This window comes from Chinchilla lanigera, unplaced genomic scaffold, assembly GCF_000276665.1.
Source record: "Chinchilla lanigera isolate Chin_1 unplaced genomic scaffold, ChiLan1.0 scaffold00012, whole genome shotgun sequence".
NCBI classification, from domain to species: Eukaryota; Metazoa; Chordata; class Mammalia; order Rodentia; family Chinchillidae; genus Chinchilla; species Chinchilla lanigera.
The window spans coordinates 24,258,018-24,264,320 of record NW_004955413.1 but is presented as its reverse complement, the minus strand read 5'-3'; positions in this window follow the sequence as shown (position 1 = coordinate 24,264,320).

The window sequence follows — 6,303 nt, the reverse complement described above, 5'->3', positions numbered from 1 at the left end:
CACCCCGCCCCCGGCCCAGAAAGGCCTGCGACCCATGGCCCCTCGCAGGCTTGATCCCGGACCACCCCTGCCCCAGGGCCAACCCCTCGGAGAACTCTGGGACAACCCACGACGGGCACGTGAGCCCCTCCCCACCGCCACCCCGCGGCTCCGCGCGATCCCTCCTCCCCGAGGCCCGGCACCTCCCTCTTGCTCTCGAGCCTGCCTCCTCCCGACGCCTAAGGACCGGAAAGCCCCCCTCGCTGACTTCTCTGAGCCCACCCCACGACCCACCTGAAACCCTGCAGACCCCAGCATCCCCGCCGCCCAGGGCCACCACCTTCCTTCACCCTGGCCTTCCACGCTAATAAAACACCCGGCCACCAGCCCCCCAGTTCCTGCCACCATCCCCTCCCCCACTGCCTCCCAGGGGCTCAGCCCCTCCGCCACCATCAGTCCAGGTGTCCCTGCGGTGACGGTAATGAGACTGAGCCTCGAAGCCAGCTGGCCCTGTACAGTTCCCCTCATGGGCTGTGTAAACTCGGGGTTCCCTCTCCACACCCTTATAGGGCACAGGTCTGCCCCTTCAGCCCTGATTAGAGTGGCAGTGGGCTGAGCTCCTGAGGACCTCGGGAAGCAGGGCTCCGTCCCATTAACATCTGGCTCTGGAAAGCCGGTCCCTGCCCCCATTGCTGGGCCCCTTCCAGACCCTGGCGCTGACCCCTCCCCAGGGCCTCTCCTGACTCCTGTGATGAATCAGCCCTGCTGGCTCCCGCTGGTGAGATCACCCTGACCAGTGCAGGAGCTGGTTGCAGTGGGTCTGTCCTGCCTCCCAAGAAAAGGAACAGGGTCTTAGTCATCAGGCACAAGGGTTTTGGAGTCAGGTCAACCAAGGCTCCAGCCCCGCTCTCCCCCTCCTTGGCGGTACGATTTTGTGCTTCCCTGAGTCCCAGTGTCTCCATTTCTTGAAAATAGAGATAATTCCTGCTTTACAAAAGGTGGCTGAGAGTGTCAAGATGAAAAGTGCCCGACTCTCCTACAGTCCAACCAGGGGTACAACTGAAAACGTGATGAGATGGGTTGAAATCTTTTGTACCCAGCCTGTCACCTGGGTCTGGGGGTTAAATTATCAAGGAAAAAGGTGGACTTGGGAAAAGTCTACATCCTCTAAGACCACAGAGCCCCAGGCCAGAGATTCAGCTATGACCCAAGGCCTGGAGACCCCAGCTAGCCAAATGGGGCCAGCCTCATGCCCCTGGACATGTGCAAAGCCGAAAGGCCACTGTCTTGGGCCAGACTGTGAATGGACTCTCAGTCCACCTAGGAAGGGGCTGCAGGCTCCAGCAGCCCAGCCAGCCTTCTTAGCCCCTCACCAGCCCCAGGGTGCACCCTCCTGCTGTGTCCTGCAGAAAGCAACTCCAGAAAATCAAGGTCCAGGTGCTGCCATTAAATCATGGCCATGGACTCAGGATCCTGTTACCAGGGTGCACCTTGGCCTTAAAGGCCACCCAGGAGTCATTAAAACCCAGGAGGGAGCCAGGTGTAGTGGTGCATGCCTGTAATCCCAGTACTCCGGAGGCTGAGGCAGGAGGATTGCAGTGAGTTCAATGCCAGGCTGAGCTACATAGTGAGTTCAAGGCCAGCCTGAATTGCATAATGAGATCCTGTCTCAACAAAACAATGCAGGAGGGAGCCAGGTCTAGTGGTGCCAGACAGTAATCCCAGCTACTGGGGAGGCTGAGAGTAGTAAATTTGGAGAATAGTAAATTTGAGGCCAACCTGGGCAACATAGACCCTGTCACAAAAAAATATAAGGGCTGGAACCTACAGGGACACTACCTGGAACGCACAGTCACCACCTTCAGCAACCTGGTCTCCGTGGTCCACACTCCAGCTCCGCGCTCCCCTGTCCCAGAACTGCTTCCCTGGCATGGGAAGGAGAGGGAAGGCCCCCACAGGGCCCTCCACACATCCATCCCCAAAGGATGGAAAGGGTCCAGGTGACTGCCCTCAGGCAGGGGCAGAGAAGTGCTCCAGGTACCAGAGCTTGTGGGAGAACAAGGATTCGACCTCCATGTCCCCTGGGAAACAACTTCATTTCTGTAGCAACAGCTTGGAATTATGTCAACCAGGCAGGCACTCAAAATGATGAATAAGGCATGAATGAGAAAGTAAAAGACCGAGCATGTCTGTAATCCCAGCACTTGGGAGGCTGAGGCAGGAGGAGGATCATTGTGAGTTTGAAACCAACCTGGGCTACAAAATGAGTCCAAGACCAGCCTGAACTGCATAGTGAGACCTTGCCTCAAAAAGACAAAAAGAAAAGAAAAGACCCCTTTGCTTTAAAAAATATATATATGTGTGTATATGGCTGGAGATACAACTCACCGAAAGGCCCTCGGTTCAATCCCCAGTGCCACCCCCTCAAAATATTATACATTTTATATTCCCAAAATATTACACATCCCAAGAAGAATTGTGTCCTACTTCCTTTAGTTCCCCGAAGATTGCTCCAGATCTGGCCTTGGCCCTCGTGTTGCCATAGCAGCTTACATGGCACAGCCGCCCCCCACCCCGACTTCCATGAGCCATATATGGGGCTTGGCTTGTGGGCTTTGTAAACTCAGCTCACCACAGGAAGAGAAGACCTGCACGACCACAGCTGTGTGACCACAGGCCAGACAACTCAGCTTTGCAAGCCCCGGCTGTCTCCCCCGTGAGAGGGGGATCATAATCTTGGCTGGGCCCAGCCTGGCCTTGTGGGCACTCAGGTAAGGTCATGGACGGGGAAATGCTATATTCACTGTGAATCCGGGGCTCAGGTGAGGGTGGACCTGTGTTTACAGGTAAAGTCAGAAGCCGCAGGCTGATGACAGGGCAGGTAGTTGCTCAAAATCCTGCCACAATTTCAGGATTAGGGCTGAGTGACTTGAGCCCTTAATTCAGTGTTTTTCTGTTTTGTTTGTTCTGTTGTTGTTGTTGTTTTGAGACAGGGTCTTGCTTTGTAGGCTCACCTTGAACTCACTATGTAGCCCAGGCTGGCCTTGAACTCATAGTGATCCTTCTGCCTCAGCCTCCACAGTGCTGGGATTACAGGAGTGTACCACCACACCTGGCTTCTGTTTTATTTATTTTTTGTGTGTTTGTTTGTTTGTTTTGGTCTTTTTTGAGACAGGGTCTCACTATGCAGTTCAGGCTGACCTTGAGCTCACTTATGTAGCCCAGTCTGGGCTCAGAACTCACAATGATCCCCCTACTCAGCCTCCCGAGTGCTGGGATTACAGGCATGCGCCACCACGCCTGGCTATGTTTTATTTTTTAATTATTAATTCAGTAAGGCTGGAGGTGTAGCTCACTGGTGGAGCATCTGCCTAACATGTGCAAAGCTATGCGTTTGTTCCCCAGAACTGCAAGGGAAAAAGGGTATTGTAAGAGAGTGACTGATGGGGACAGACAGGGTGGCCACCAAGATGGTGACATTCGAACTGAATGACAGGCCAAGAGGGTGGGCTGAAAGCAAGCCAGTGACAGACATCATGACAGACAGCAGAGTTTGAATCCTTTCTTTTAGGGGGTGGGGGGGTTAGCGGGGATCAAACCTAGGACTAAGCGCATGCTAGGCAAGCGCTCTCCCACTGAGCTGCCTGCATACTGCTGAGAATGGGCCCATGGCTAATCGCTGATCCGGACCTGGGGTGAATATGTATTTTCATACAGAGATCCCAAGGTAAGTTTGAGAGGAACAGGAACCCCTATGCATGGGAGACAGACAGGGCTTAGGGTCAAAGAATGTCATTGTGGCCACCTGGGAACCTCTGGCCGTTGGTCCTGGCTGCCTGATTGTGTACCTGTTTAGAGAGCCCGAAAAAAAGCTGCAGTCACAATACTCTGGGAGGCTGAGGAAGGAGGGTCACAAGTTTGAGCCCAGCCTGAGCAACTTAGCAAGACCATGTCTCAAAATAAAAAATTAAAAAGGCCGGGGATATAGCTCAATGTGAAGCATCTGGGTTCAGTCCCCAGTACTACCAAAAATAGCAAGCTATGGTAAATAGAATCCCATTTTTGTAAAACTTACACATATACTATATGTATAGAAATTGTGCATTTAGCTGGGCATGGTGGTGCACGCCTGTAATCCCAGCACTCGGAAGGCTGAGGCAGGAGGATTGTTGTGAGTTTGAGACCAGCCTGGACTACAAAGTGAGCTCAGGGCCAGCCTGAACTGCATAATCTCAAAAAAATCAAAATGAAAAAAAAAGGGGGGGGGGTTGGTGCTGGGGATTTAGCTCAGTGGCACAGCGCCTGCCTGGCAAGTGCAAGGTCGTGAGTTTGATTCCTGGTACTGGAAAAAAAAAAGAAAACAAAGAAATTATGTCTGTAAACCCATATATACACATAGAATTTTGTTTTGTTTCTTGAGACAGGGTCTTTCTATATATTCAGGTTGGCCTTGAACACACTATGAGCCCAGGATGGCCTTGAATTTATAGCAATCTTCCTGACTCAGCCTCCTGAGTGCAGAGATTATAGGCGTGCACCACCACGCCCAGCTATACATAGAATTTTTTTTTTTTTTGGTCTTTTTGAGACAGGGTCTTGCTATCCAGTTCAGGCTGGCCTTGAGCTCACTTTGTAGCTCAGGCTGGTCTTGAACTCACAATGATCCTCCTGCCTCAGCCTTCCGAGTGCTGGGATTACAGGCGTGTGCCACCACGCCCAGCACACATAGAATTTTAAATATCATGAGAAAAGGATACAGGTCCAAATGGCATTTGAGGTTAATTTTGACAGTAAGATTGGGGGCTATGGCAGACTCCATTTTTGCAATTATGGTTCAAATTAGTAACAACTAGCAAATATAACTTTTTCAGATAACAGCTGGATTGAGAGGTAACTCACATACCATAACATTGTTGAAAAATGTACGGTTCCTGATGGTAAGACTCACAAAGACCATTCTGGTCAGTCCACTGCCTAAAACATGTAGTCTTGAGCTGGGTGTGGTGGTGCACGCCTGTAATCCCAGCACTGGGGAGGCTGAGGCAGGAGGATCGCTGTGAGTTTGAGACCAGCCTGGGCTACAAAGTGAGCTCAAGGTCAGCCTGAACTGCATAACGAGACCCTGTCTCAAAAAGACAAAAAAACCAAAAAAACAGGTAGTCTTTGTTAATAAAATATTTTCATAAAAAAGTACAGTTCACTGTTTTTCATGTATTCGCAGAGTTGTGCAACTGTGGCTACTGTTTAATTCTAGGGCATTTGCATCTCCCCAAACACTGTGGACCCATTGGCCAGCACTGCTGATTTCCCTCCCACTCCCACCCCCCCAGCTGCTGGCACCCACAGATCCAAGCTCAGTGTCTGGATTTGCCCATTCTGAACATTTCATGTAAATGGAATCTTACATATACTTGTGATCTTTGCGTCTGGCTTCTTCACTTAGCATAATTAGCTAGTATAAAACTGTTTTCACAGTTGTATTTTTTTTAATCATGGTAAAATACACATGTCATACAATTTCCCTCATGAGCCGTGTTTCTCTCTTTTGTCTTTTTGAGACAGGGTCTGGCTATGCAGTTCAGGCTGGCCTTGCATTCACTTTGTAGCCCAGGCTGGACTTGAACTCTCAGTGATCCTCCTGCCTCAGCCTCCCGGGTGCTGGGATTACAGGTGTGCACCATCATGCCTGGTTTAAACCGTGTTTCCCTGTACAGCGCTGTGCAGTAAGCGCATTCATATTACTCTGCAGCCACCACCACTGTCACCTCCAGAACTTTTTCATCTTTCCCAACCAAAACTCTGCAGCCATCAAACAGTTAAACACCCATCCTTCTTCTCCTTATCCCCTGGTGAACACCATTCTATATTCGATGTTGTTTTTTGGGTTTTGGCTTGTATGTTGGTTGGTTTGAGACAAGGTCTCACTATGTAGCCTAGGCTGACCCTGAACTTTCAGCACTCCTCTTGCCTCAGCCTCCCAAGTGCTGGGATTACATCATTCTATTTTCTTTTTCTTTTTTCTTTTTTGTGGGTACCAGGAATCAAACTCAGGACCTCACACTTCTCAGGCAGGTGCTGCGACACTGAGCTAAATCCCCAACCCCTTTTTTGTCTTTTTGAGACAGGGTCTCGCTGTGTAGTTCAGGCTGGTCTTGAACTCACAGTAATTTGCCTGCCTCAGCTTCCCCAGTGCTGGGATTACAGGTGTGTGTTACCACATCAGACTATTGTCTATTTGAATTTGACTCACCTTGGGACTTTACATGAGTGGAACCATACCATACTTACCACTGATTAATTCTTTTGATTCTTTTGCACTTCTGC